The sequence below is a fragment of the Coptis chinensis genome, unplaced genomic scaffold (genome assembly GCF_015680905.1).
Source record: "Coptis chinensis isolate HL-2020 unplaced genomic scaffold, ASM1568090v1 utg9285_pilon_pilon, whole genome shotgun sequence".
Taxonomy (NCBI): Eukaryota; Viridiplantae; Streptophyta; class Magnoliopsida; order Ranunculales; family Ranunculaceae; genus Coptis; species Coptis chinensis.
The window spans coordinates 31,198-45,897 of record NW_028238194.1 but is presented as its reverse complement, the minus strand read 5'-3'; the positions used below and the strand labels follow the sequence as shown (position 1 = coordinate 45,897).

At 35.7% G+C, this 14,700-nt stretch overlaps 1 long non-coding RNA gene across 2 annotated transcripts; it reads left to right on the top strand.

Annotated features, from left to right (window-relative positions):
* The first annotated feature begins 320 nt into the window (after window positions 1-320).
* Window positions 321-2,908, top strand: LOC147472624 (uncharacterized). Of its 2 annotated transcripts, none has more exons than XR_015210739.1 (3): window positions 321-432; window positions 2,103-2,271; window positions 2,617-2,908. It is a non-coding gene; the product is annotated as an uncharacterized LOC147472624 (long non-coding RNA). The 2 variants fall into 2 exon arrangements; XR_015210740.1 differs by lacking the exon at window positions 321-432 and adding an exon at window positions 1,806-1,893.
* Window positions 2,909-14,700: the final 11,792 nt, after the last annotated feature.

The window sequence follows — 14,700 nt, the reverse complement described above, 5'->3', positions numbered from 1 at the left end:
TCACTCCCATATCTCTGCAGAGTGTATACAAGCTTCGAATATCTCTGGCAGCAGCCTCATTGGGCGAAGGAGCTTAAAATTTGCACGATAAACAAATCCAATCGAGTCAAAAGGCATATAGAGGCCAAATAGTAAAACACGGGCACATACTCTTGCGTCACTATGAAAACAAAAGGAAAAGTATACTTAAGTCTACGATATAACGCTCTATCGACATTATTATTTCGTCGATGTTTTCGGGGTGGTCCGATGCTTTCGGTCCTTCATTCCTCGGTCGAGTAAGGAGTTCACAAGAATAGTATTCCCATTGAGGAGGAAAAGTTGTACTTGAAACTTTTGGATTGTTTGGCTTCACAATTTTCCAATTTCTTATTGGAGTATAAATGGATCATAACATTATTTTGCAATGCGGAAGGAGAGCCATAGCAATAGGTATCTTAGGATACATAATTCCTTTTACATTTGGTGTTTTAGCAGCTATTGTCCTAAGAATGGTGAATGTTGACACTAACGTATCAAGAGTGCTTAGCATTGTAGTTGGTACAGAGTCTATGTCTGCCTTCCCCTGTTATTACTTGCTTCCTCGGTGACCTCGAGATTCTCAATTGAGCTTGGTCGCGTCTAGCCTCCTCTTCATCTTTAATATCGATATTGGTGCTCGAAAGTTTAAATCTATCATTCAATAACTTTGAGGGTGACGTACCAATAAGAGGATCTTTGAAAATGTGAGTGCATATTCAATTGGTGGAAACAAGAACTTATGCGGGGGTGTTACCGAACTTCATTTGCCGAAATGCCCTATCCAAATGTCAAAGAAAAAGGAAATGTCTCTTGCTTTAAAGGTGATACTTGGTGTTCTTCTCCTCTCGTTAAGTATATCATTTCGTTTCTTGCATTTTGCTTGAAGCAAAAGCGTCGAGCAAATCTTTCTTTAAAACTCTTTTTGGAAAAGTAGTCTCTAACGGAAATGGTTTTCTCCACAAAACTTGATTGGTATGGGAAATTTTGGATCCGTATATAAAGGTGTTCTTATTATAGCATTGAAGGTGCTCAACCTCATGGAAAGAGGTGCATCCAAGAGTTTCATGGCCTTCACATCTCATGTAAGTCTAGCTAGGAAGCATTTGTGTAGTTTCAAGAATTTCTTTGATGTTACATGTTATTGATGAAACACTTGGGTTAGGAAACATTGCTCTTTTGATTTTTAGAAGAGCGACCGGAGACATTCAAAATACTGTGTATAAAACTCAATTCAATGACTGAAGATAACTATGTAACACGGCGACAACGACACCAGAATGCTATTCCTCCACCGCTGTGAAGCTGAGTATTTGGCACTACCATGGCAACCAACATGCCCAAGACCAATTCGAGGCCACCACCACCACAACAACAACAACAACAACAGCAGCAGCAGAATAATGTGAACAATGCGAAGAGCAATGGTGGGAGTGTGAAGCAGAATAACCAAAGATACCCGGAATCATCGATCAAGCATGTCTTCTATGTATGGGAATAGTATTAAAGGGAGGGAACCGAAGACCACGCAACTAAAACTATGATGAAGGCGATGGCGCGACAAGAGCCTTATGGCATTTAGCTAAAGGGAATTCGACAATTTGCAAAAAGCATTACGGAGTCGAGGGCTTTTGTGTTTTGGTTGTTCTTCTCGAGAAAGGTAGTTATGAAGTCCAATACAATTCTGCAATGACATTGATGGAAGAATTTAGCATTTCTTAGAACAAGATGCCGATTTAACGATTGCATGCTTCACGTTAGAGTCTGCGCATACTCATGACCAAGGGTGGGGATGCATCATACAACTAAATATGTAACACAATCCAAGAATGACGACATGCCAAAGAAGTAGAAAAACTAATAAAAGAAACTTAGGTGATCAAACTCCCTTATAATCAAACTAACCTTTGGGTTGGTCTTGAAACAACCTATGGTTTTACTTAAACTAATTTAGATTTTATCTTCTTATATGATCATTTAGCTCTAGAATCTAGCCCTTTCCCCCTCCACTTTATATGATCTTGCAGTTTGTCATGTTCGATTGGTTCCAGATCTGAGTTTGTAATTTGAAATGTCCCCTGCAGGTTGTTAGTTCTGTGAAGTGGCTTGAAGATGAGCTGAAGCTCAATGCTCTTCACAACCCTGGCAGTCATCGAGGTAGTGGTAATGAGAAAGATGCTTTAGTGCAAAGAAGTGCTCTTTGTGCAGCTTTAGGAGGTTAAGTTGAAGTGGGTGCAATGAGCGCAATTGCAGGTTAGTAATTGAATGAATGTCTTTCTCTTTACTTCTGATATATAGAGACTCACTGGTGACTTCGTTTCAAAAAATTATGGAAAATCACGAGTGAAGGTTCTAACTGTTGGACTAAAGATTAGGTCAACCTTACGTTTTTTTTCTCCAAAAATATGATGTTTAAAGTGTTTAAATGAATTAATTGAGTTGAAGAAAATAAATAGGAGGCTTTAATCGTCAGTTTGGGAAAGTCCATGTTTCTTTGCCATGAATTAGGGGAGTAACTCAAGAACAACTTTTGATTGGTTAGATAAAAGACATGATATTTATTTTGTTTGCTGTCCTTCCTGTGTTCGGTCTCTGCAGGCGTTAAGGCAACCTATCTTCTTTGCGATAGCTTTTTTGGAGATAATTTGTTTTAGCAGCAATTGTGGCATCCTTAATGGTGATATGGAATTGACTGCTTCTAGAAGTGCCTTCAGCCATGTGTTTGAATACCTCAAAACTCCAAATCTATTACCGGTTGTACTTCAGGGTTTGATTGCAATTATCCATAGGTCCTTTGAAGCGGCCATGTCATGGCTGGTATTACTTCCATTGTGAACTGTGAACTGCTGAGTCTTATTTCTTTATTTTATTCCTTTTGGTTTCGCCCCAAATGACATGATATTATTAAATAATATTTGTATGTGTGTGTGTGTGTGTGTTTTCGATAATATTTTGTGTGTGACTATGTGTGTTGTTGGTGCTTTTATTCCCTGTTCTCTAAACTGCTTAGGAGTTATCTGTAAATTAGGAAAATAAACTTTAGTTCTCCAGGTTTTCATTTGTTGATTACTTGCATTAGTTATCGAGAAAAGGTTTTCTTATTCTTATTCTTTACTTTGGATAATTCTGAAGAAAAGAATATTGAGGAACTAATTCGGTACTAGCGGGGAGATGTAGTGGGGTAAAGTTAACCGACTCCAATGAAACTTGGCGTTATAAGGAATTTCATTTGGAATTTTAACATGGGATGGAGTAAAAGTGCTTAGGGTTGGGGAGGTGGTTGAGTTAGACTCTCTCACTTCTTGGGTTTCTTAATTGATTTTTGGATATTATGGATAATCAAATTTATCTTCATTTTTCTCTTTTTGTCTATCCTTCGTTTGCCACTCATGTTTTTAGACTCCCTAATCTCAACAATGATTCTTCTCAGATGTTTCAAAGAAAGGACATTTCCATGAAATACCTCTTTTTTTTCCCCTCCTGAAAGACCTCTTTGCCACCGCAATGTATTTAAGGGTCCCTTCACCACTGCAAACCCCTAAACTGGTCAAGAAGGGATGGGAGGGTGTGTTGAAACAAACTGGTCAAGAAGGGATGGGAGGGTGTGTTAAAGCTATCACATAGGGACATATCTACCTCTTTCTTTTGATTCATGTATGCCTAATAAGTCCAACCAGTGATGAAGAGGGGCGGGTTTTAATCCCCTAAACCAAAACACCTATTAATGTCGGTCAATCAGAAGGCAAAAAACAAACATTTAGTCCATGAATTAGAATTGTAGTTTCAGACTGTCACTAATGATTGCGAAAGAGTTCGTCTTTTGAATCATTACTAGCTTTCGAATCCGTCATACCTAATGGGTGTACGTTATAAAAGTATTAGCAGCTATGCATAACTATGAGATATGAATATTATATTGACCACTCATCCAAATTTCTTGCAATGTGAAAATCTCACTTACAATAAAAAGAAAGAACCCACTCTTGGTACTGTAATTTGGGGTTGGTGTTGATTGGGACGATGGGAAAGGTAAACACAATGGTTCAATCAATGGTGTTTCTTATTTGAAGCAAATATATATGCCCCGAAACTAATATTTGCTTAAACTAATATTAAGCAAAATTTTCTGTTAGAAGTATCTAAGGCATATCACACATGCAACAATGGTCTTACAAAGGATATGGGGAACTTAATATTTAATTTGTACACGGACTTGATGAGGATTTGGACAAAAGATCAAATCATGGTTAACAAACTCTAGCGGATACATAATGCAGCTTATCTAAATCTTTCTATTGTGTATTTTGGCAACTTCGGTGAGGTTTTATCGTGTTTCTTTGTAGGTCTTTATAATGGATTAAGGGCAATGTATCTCATAAGTCACTTAATTTTTTTTTATTGAAATTTTGACAGCAAGACCATCAAACAAACCATTCTTCAAATGTAAAGATATATCTAATACCTAAAACAATCAATATATCAAAAACACTAATAATATGATATGATTTAAATGTAGGTTCTATAAAAATATTTTAATTGTTTCTTAAAGTGTTGCAATTCAACAAATCGATAATTAAACGCGTTTAAGAGAAGGAACCAAAAGCACTCGACTCAATTCCAATAAGAATGAATATAGCAAATTACAAAACTATAAATAACGATAGCGAAGTTCAAGAGATTTTTGAAAAAGAAAAGTACCTTTGAGAGCGCCCTGAATTTACTTTTTGCTAAAGTAAACTGAAAATAGATACCCAAGAGACTAAAGAGGTTAACCATTTGCTTTCTTAAAAAAATCAGAGTGCGAATACACGTGTGGAAATTAGAGATACAAATGGTGAATGTGACACCACGTGTTAAGTATACTAATGTGTTTAAAAATTAAGCGAACTTTTATCATGAAACCCATAAAAAATTGGACATCTTAATAATAATACACTCTAATACCCATTAATAAAAAAATAGAGCCTTTTAGCCTCATCAATTATTGGCGTTGCTACTGAGTTTCAATATATTTTAGAAGTAAGATTTTTGATACATACTAATTCATAAACTTTTATTATCAAATATTACCAAGAATTAAAAAAATTATATCAATGGTCAATACCCATTTTATATAAATTAATGGTAAACAATTGAATTAATGGTTAACAAATGCTCATCTATTATTGAACTTTAAGGATTTTGGAGATATACTTTAAGGAAATGTGTTAAAGGAAGGCAATATCTACACATTAGAGAAATTTGACGTGATTATTGAACTTTAAGGATTTTGGAGATATACTTTAAGGAAATGTGTTAAAGGAAGGCAATATCTACACATTAGAGAAATTCGACGTGTGGTTTGCGAAAAGTTATAGGCTAATTGAGAATGATCACAAGATCTTTTTCAAAACTGGCACATTAGTCACGCCAATGAATGGAGAAGGTATTGACATTGCAAATTTCAAGCCAAGTTGAAAACAAAACTCACCTCATAGGTAATATTTTATTTCAATAACCACTTTCCTTTGTTAACTCGGCTATTTGTTGATTAGGTTTCTCGACATTTATGTGAAAACAATTGTAGGCGTTATTGGCCCCTCAAGAGCGTCGGTAACATTACACCCAAATTTGGAACAATTTTTCAGGGAGATTGTTATCATGGATACTTAACTTATAGCGTTTTAGCACTTATATACTTTAAGCTTCGACTTTTCTGTTATATGTCTTCTTATCTATTGCTTTATTTTAGATTTACTTTGTTTTTAGGACAATAATACTTAAAAAAAAAAAACACACATAAACCCATCAAACAAAATATATATATATATATTATAAGTAATTAATCATTAGCTAACAATATACATATATTATTTATTCAAGTGGACTTTAGGTTTTGAGTCATTAGCTATCTATGTAGCAAGTCGGCCATAGGCGAACAAAATGGTTAGTGGTTAGGAGATCTTTGGACATCTCCATACAGTTTAGGAGTCCTTTTAAGCACCCCAAAGTTTTGGAAACTCTAATTTGCCAGTTTAGGAGTGATGAAATTTGGTTTTGAGATCGGACTAGTATTTCGGCTTTCAGCAAAACAAAACAGCATGCAAATAACCTATATGGGTTTGAAATCTGTTGATTTCGATTTCTTTTGAAAATTTCCAGACTTTGTTGGAATTAGACCCAGTTTTTTAGAGTTTTTCAAAATTCTAAACTATGATTAAAGCAAGTCCAATGGGAACATGCTAAATGGGTGCCACATTAGAAATTTAACACTTATAGGAGTTATAGCATGCAAGCCAAATTTGGCATTCCAAACGTTCCAATGGGCGTTTTTTAGCCATATTAGTTCAGAGCAAAGTACAAAACATTGTGCCATAGCAATATATCGGATGGCCAATTTTTGATATTTTTGGTTTGTATAATGTCTAAAGGGTTGGTAAAATGTGATTTGGAACCAATGAATTATGATAATTTTACATGAATATCGATATATTTCAAAAAATTACCAATTGGATATAGTATATTAAAGGCTTATAAGTCGTCATAATAGGCTAGCAGAATAGATAGTGACGGGCCTAGAAATGTATTGGGCTCTTAATTTTGAGTCCACTTCTTATTTAATATATACGTAATCCTCCACAATCGAAATAGTCGAACAGGGAAACTCCAATTTCAAAACCAACATAAAGTCTCAATGTTCCATCTCTATCTTGTTTTACTCTACTGTTTTTTTAGATCTAATCTTTACTTTTAAATTCAATTGTTCAATGAGATCTCTTCTTCTTCTTTCTTATTTCCATTTTTATTATCTCTCGAGCTTTTAAACAACAATTTTAGCAATAGTGTATTCAATTCAGCAATAAAATATAATTTTCTTTTGTAAGAATGAATAGAATTCAATAATGTATTTGATAAATGTCGCTATATTTCGACAAAAATATAAAATTTTGCGATATATGGGGATAAATATGTGGTAGGGTGAGTTCTCCATACCTGGAATATATCACTTAAATGTTGATACTGGTTTCTTCAAAAAACGATATATATCACGATATATCGTGGCATTCTAATACTATGGTTTGGAGAGACAGACGGCTAAACAATGCCACAAATTTAGATGAATTTTTCACACTAGCCAAATTTATGACCCTTCTAGTAGTCCTATTAGAATAATCATTTTGGTGTTTGTGTTGTTATAGGCATGGCTTTTAGCAGCCCATATATAGCACTTCCAATGTGAGCAGGGAATTTAAGTGAGGATGAGCCACCCAGACAACCAAACATACAAAAAAATAAATAAATAACTAATTTATTTTAACTAATAATTCAAACGCAACTACAAAACAAGTATATTTGAACATCAAATATCTTATAAAACGATACAATAGGAACATTGGATCAAGAGTCTCTAAAATGTAATGTTCAGAGAAGAGGGCAAGAGCCGGTAGAAAGTAATAAACAACTAAACAACAAGGAATATTAAAGTGAAAGGGTAAATGCCAATGTTAAGGTATACAACAACCCTTTGCAAAAACTTGAAGCGGGGACTCGCAAGCAGAGCATTGTTGAGAGAGTAAAATATCTCAATAGGAGCATTTTAACATTTAAAAACCCACTACTAAACAAATAATGAAAACACTAGTCGAACAAGATCATAGTGCAAATTCCTTCTTGAACACCTACAAAAGCATTAACCCGGGATCATAGTGCAAACGCGTCTCATTAACGGGGATCACATATGGAGTTTACCCGGCTTCACTAGCGAGAGTAACGAGTCTATTTCCACAACCTCTACCCACAAGTCATCATATCCATTTGTTTTGACCAAATATGATCAAAACACTAAGTGTTGATGAAAGAGGCGAAGTAGTTAGAAAAGTGATGGTGATGGGAGAATGATGAGATCAGTACCTTTCGATTGCATCACACGCATCCAAATTATCGATGGGATCAAATCTCAAAGCGTAGTTACGTATGAAAAATAGTTTGATATTTATATAGGTAGAGTAGAGAGTCCCTTGTAGCTCAAGTACTATTGTATCTTAAGTAATTGTGATAGAATATAACTCTCCGGTGATAATTATCTCTTTGATAAAAAACGAATCCGGACATAAATTAATGTACATTAGTGACAAGCCATGTGGCTAAGGTTGACCTTAGACACATGAGTTAATGGGCCTATACATTGATCCATGGGTATTGCAAATTGGGCTTTAGCCCTGTCGGTTAATGAATAAAATAGATACCCCTACTAATGGGCGTTTGCCGCGTAGGTGGGGAATTGAAACACCGCCCCCTCTTTGGCATGCGAACAAAGTTCACATGGCAAAAAGAACTGAAAAATCAAGGAAAAAAACAGAATGTATAACAAAGTGTCGTGTGAAAAGTAAACGATATGAAAATGGAATGTCGAGAAAAATGCTTGAAATATTGTGTGTTAAATAATTTTAAACTAATTTATATGAGGCTACAATGTAATTAATTGATAGAGGGTGAAGCGAGAATGAAAATAGATAACACAAAAAATCGATACAGAAAACCAATTTTTAACTAGAATTTGCCGACCTTAGCATTAATAGAAGTATGCAAAAAAAAAAGAATCTATTCAAGATAGTGGTTGGGTTGTAGTGGTAGACCCGCTAGTTGCTGAATTTAGTGAGGAAGTGATAAGACAGTGAAGCAATAGATTTAGGACCTTTTATCCTTCCCTTCTTTTAGGTAGTCTTGAGACGATAACACAAGGTGAGAAAATCAATAGCCGAAGAAGAGGAAGATTTCTTTGATGATCGAAATAAATTTTCAGTAGAATTCAATGATGCATGATAATAAATGGGAGTTATCAGGATTCTTGTGGAGAAACCAACCGAGGTTGAAAGTAATAAAAAAGATTGAGTGCGAGAACGAGAAATTCGTTGAAGAGATGATGGTGGAGACGAGATGGAACTACTTGTTGATGTTGTTTTTGTTTTTTTTTTGTTTTTTTTTGGTTGAATTGTTTGTATTATTGTGTTTAGTTAATATGATTGTTGACTTGTTGACATTGGTAGGAAGAACTGTTATGACGAAAAGTTTTTTTTTTTTACGAAAAGTCTACGAAGAAAAGTGTCGAGTGAAGAAAATTTTCGCTCAGAAATTTAACGTAATGCGAATTTTCACCGCTCGGAGAAACGGTGGTATTATGAGAAAAATATATTCACAAAGAGTCGATGAATAAAATTTTCGCGAAAACAAATGTCAATTAATGTAAAGTAGAAGAATTAAATAAGTTTGTGAAGTTTCGTTGAGAAAGATCGCTCAATGTTTTAGAAAAATAACGGCTTTGCCGAAAGTTTCAATTCGGGCCGGAAAGATTTGCTTTCGGAAAAAAGCGCTCAATGCCTTAGAAAAAATAATGAAACTGTTAGAAATGTTCAATTCGCTCGGAAAGATTCGTTCAGAAAAATCGGTTCAATGTCTTACAAAAAATAATGAAACTGTTGAAAATTGTCGCTCGGAAAGTTTCGCTTAGAAAGATCGGCACAATGTCTTAGAAAAAATAATGAAGCTGTCAAAAAATTTCACTTGAAAAATTTCTCGTAGAAAGATCAGCAGAATGCCTTAAAAAAAATAACGAAGCTGTCGAAAATTTTCTCTCGGAAAGTTTCTCGTGGAAAGATCGGCACAATGCCTTAGAAAAAATAATGAAGCTGGCGAAAATTGTCACTCGGAAAATTTCTCGTAGAAAGATCGGCACAATGCTTTAGAAAAAATAATGAAGTTGACGAAAATTTTCGCTCGGAAAATTTCTCGTAGAAAGATCGGCACAGTAATGCCTTAGAAAAAATAATGAAGCTGACGAAAATTTTCGCTATGAAAATTTCTCGTAGAAAGATAGACACAGTGCCTTAGAAAAAAGGGCTTGCGCGCAAGCGAGAAAAATAAAAGAACCGGATTATAAAGGAAATAATGATAGAGAATGTCGGGGTGACTATTCGAAAAGCAATGGCTAGAGAAAAAGTGTCATTCACCGTGGATGAGCTTGAAAAATACTTTAAGCGGTGTCAATGATTGTCGACAGCATTAAACATGTATGTTAGTATTTTTTATCAGTTATCTTAAAACTTTGGTTAAGTCTGAAAGACTGATGAAAAGATTTGTATTTTTGTCGCAGGTTGAAACGGAGGAATTACGAGCAAAAGATATTGACGAAAAATTTCGAGTGGAAAGATCTTAACGCCTTAGAAAAAATAAAGAGGCTGAAGAAAGGTTTTGCTCAGGGTGATCGCACCGCAATGGCATAAAAGAAATAAAGAAGTCAGAGAAAATTTTCGCTCAGAAAAATCGACAAAAAGTGTCTCTCAGAAATATCGGCTTAATGCCTTAGAAAAAATAATGAAGCCCGGACGAAAAGTTTAGTTGAGAAAGAGCGCAATGCCTTAGAAAAAATAATGAATGCGGAAGATAGTTAACCGAAAAGTGCTAAACAAAGCCGAATGCGAATTCGAAGAAAACGAATATTTAATCGAGCGACCGTGAAACAATTGACGAGACAATTGATTAGGTAATTGTGTGAATGTAATACCATAGAGCTAAAACTTCTTTTGATGATAAATAAAAATAAAGTATGAGTTTACATCAATAATATTGTTGTTGTAGATAACATACGGAAAACCGACAATATTCTGGATTTATGTAGTTGAAATGAAATAGAACGCAGAGGCAGCCCCACGTAGAGAAAAATTTCCCAATGCTAACTTAACTTGCAAAATTAGACTAAGCGAAAGTGTAAAAATGTTCAAACTTCGACCGACAAAAAGAAACGCGGAGGACTTAGTCGGATATTGTCGTAGTGATAGTAAGCGCCTCGTGATTTTTAAAATACGTTTTATTTATTTATTTATTAATTAAATAATTTATTTTAAAAAAATTGGTTGGATTGTTTCCGGGACATGTGTGCCTGCGGTTTTGGGGAAATCTGTGTTGGGCTTGGGTTTCGGACCCAAGTATATAAACACATTTTAGTATCCGTAGAAGGATCTCACGCGTGCTACAATTATCACAAGTATGAAATAAGGATAGGGAAAAACCGTTGCCTTCCTGAGCCAAACAATAAGGGAAATGTGGATCTATGGAGCTTTGAAAGTACCAATTAATTAAGCCTACTACAAAGATTATTAAGCTGATAGTTGAAGCAGTGAATGAGCCTTATAATCTGATATACCTATGAATTGTCAGAAAATTCTTGGGTAACTGTTAAAGTGCTGTCTAGATCAGATGTTTATGATCAAACATAGAAGTCGTTTAGACTGCCATTTAGTTGGGGAGATTCACTAGTGGGAATCGTTGATGGTACTGTGTGGCAATTGGAAAGGCAGTTGACATCTTCAATTCTTTGTTAAGAGAGAGATTTGTCATTTTGTAATAGAAAGTTACGGTATGAATCACTTGGTTTGTTAATCCAATCCTTGAATAGTTAAACTCTACATATAAGCACATAGTATGTTTTGGGATCTCTACATATAATTTACAGGTTGATGTTGTATTATTGTTGTTTGGGTGAGGTTGTTAACACTTGAAGGTGCGTTAATGGGGCGCGAGGTTGATACTGTGATACTGAGGGTTTGGTTGTTAATTTGTAATTTTTGGTTGTTTGAACTTTTGTGGGTTGGGGTTTGATGAATGGTGGTAGTGGGGTGATGGTGGACTGGAGATTTGGTGTGGGGCGGAGCTTTGAAGGTCGGTCATGGCTGTTAATGGCGGTTGAGATCGGTTAGGGAGTGTTTTCGAAAGTTAACCAACTCGATTGTTGTAGGTATTAAAGAGGTGGGGTTGTTCTTTAGGATTCCAACCGCCTGGCTGAAATGGGTGGCGATTGGGAATTGTGTGGTGGCCGGTTTTGGTGGCTGGAGGAAGAAGAAATTTGGAGAAGACGACCTGGTGTAGCCGAATTGGGCTTGGGCCTTAGCTGTTTAGGTTGGGCCCGAGTGTGGGTTAAGTTATTTGGGCCAAAAAAAAAAAACTAATTAGTTTCTTTGGGCCGGTTTTGATATTAGTTTTTGGGCCGAACCCATTTATGTTTTGGACCAGTTTAATTAAGTTTTGTTTGGGCCTTCTCCCATTTGTTTTGGGCGGTTTCAGGTTTAATTTTCGGGCGAATCCAATTATGTTTTGGGCCGTGTCAAGATAAATTTTGGGCCCGCTTCTAATATTGCTTGGGGGCGGTCCATGGGACTTAAAATAGATCTAATGGGTCTTTAAATGTTCGACTTTTCGGGTTTTAAGGTTTGGGGCTTGGCGGTTAGGTCCGGCCATTATTTTCATTATGAGCCCACGAAATACGACATTGACCTTAGCCGTGAACTGGGGCTTACGACTAAACTGCATCGAACATGGAAACGATAGTTTGACTTCGACCATGACGCGTGTCGACTTTGACCATTGACCATTGACCATTGACTTTGACCATGATGGGTTGAATTTGACTTTGTGGATTGACCGTGGAATGTTGACTTTTTACAGTTTTTTCATATTTAAGAATATGGACAAATATAATAATAAAATATTGTCGAAGATTATATAACATTGTTTGTCTTTATCTAATTAAGATTCGACGCGTGAGTAGTGTGTAAAAAACATATATATATTGGGCTTTGATTGTGGGACCGTTTAATTTAATTGTCTTTGCATTTTATGTTGTAAATTGTATAAATTTGGTGGTCATTATCTAATTAAGATTTGACGCGTGGATATTGTAATATAATATAATATGTTGGGATATATATATAATGCAATATGTTTGGGAGAAATAAATGTATAAACACTCCATTAGTATATATGAGGTAGTAGTATTGGTGAATGCCCACGCGTGGGGAGTGTGGCGTAGTCTAATAATATATCGCAAGCGTGAAAGAATGAAAGTGGTTATGAGATATAATTGAGATATTTTTAAATATTGTGGCTTAAATGCAATAATGTATTTGACATGCACGCGTGATATAGTGAAATGTTTATGAGTCATAAATGAATGACACCGAATAAATTACGAACGAAAATCCTAGAACGACTACCACAACTCGTGTGATTGGCCCTTACGGCGTTTCGGTTAATCTGAATGGCCTTCGGGTATGTGATATGATTAGCCATTCGGGCGTTTCAGTGAAAATTCGAATGGCCTTCGGTAAGAAGTAATGTGATTGGCCCTCCCGGCGATTGATTGAATCTGAATGACCTTCCGCATAGCCGGAATAATAGTGGCTTGATTATTACGTTCGCAAAATAGAACGATGTAGCGATATTTTATGCCGAATAGTGGCATTACTTACATAATGACTTCCGTGTGAGGATTTACTTGGTGCGGCATCCCGCCAGTAGTTTACGCGGTGGTACATTATGTAAGGGGAGGCATGTGGATGTACATGTTCGGCGTTGGTTAGCGATTGTGGTAGCAGGGAAACTAGGTAAAGACATAGATCTGACGTGATTTTAGGGGACACAAAGAAAGTCTAAACTAATATAATTATGGTAATATGTTGGTAAATGATATATCTCTAGATAGATGATTGTATATGTTTGGTTTGGTTAGTAGTTTAGTTAGAACCTAAAACCTCGTGGAGGAACTAAATGCCTTTTATTATGCTTAAGGATGTTGTATTAGTCGTTGAAAGTTAAAAGCGCCGGTGGAGGAACTAAGCGTCAGATAGATTTTGTATATAGATGTATAATTATATGTTGTATTTTAGGACTACACACACCAAGAATGTTTATAATCCGACGATTTGCATGTTTGCTTATCGGGTGTGTTCATTAAATGAACATAGTTGATAAGTCTTGACAGTTTAGTGTTGAAGAAGAAGGTTGGTTCTTTGTCGCTTTTGGGTTTCGTTAGCATTCATCTCCTGGATGTGTTTTGTTTTTCCTTGAGGTGATATAGATTTGCGTCTAGACGTTGTATTTGTATTTTCATTTGTAATTTTAAATAAAGAGTTATTGAAAAGAGATTTGTAACCTAATCTTATTTGATGAATTTTTGTAATGAAGAGGACATTTGTTTAAATGAAATTTTTATTGGTTTTAATTATCCGCGATATTTAAACCGTTTATGGGTTTTGGAAGTTGAGAGTCGTCACACCTCGGAGATCGAAAGAGGGGAACAAATAATGTTTTTCCCATTAAAGCCGAAATGTGATAGTAACGGACTAAGCGAGTGTAAAAGCGTTCAAATTTAGACTGACGAAGCTAAACGTGGTAACTTTGTCAGATTTTGTTGTAGCGATAGTAACGAACTAAGCGTTCAAACTTAGGTCGATGAAGCTAAACACGATACTTCGTCAGATTTTGTCGTAGCGATAATAACAAACTAAGTGAGCGTAAAAACGTTCAAACTTAGACTGACGAAGCTAAACGTGGTAACTTCGTCAGATTTTTTCGTAGCGATAGTAACGAACTAAGCGAGCGTAAAAATGTTCAAACTTAGACTGACGAAGCTAAACGTAGTAACCGTCCGGGTTTTTAAATTAGCGATAGTAACTAACTAAAGTGATAAAAAGCGTTCAAACTTAGATTGACGGCTAAACGTGGTAACTTCACGATTTTGTTGTAGCGATAGTAACTAACTGCTTGAAGCCGTAAAAGCCGTTCAAACTTAGACCGACGGCTAAACGTGGTAACTTCGGGGTTTTATCGTGAGCGATAGTAACAAACTAAAGCGCCGTAAAAGCGTTCAAA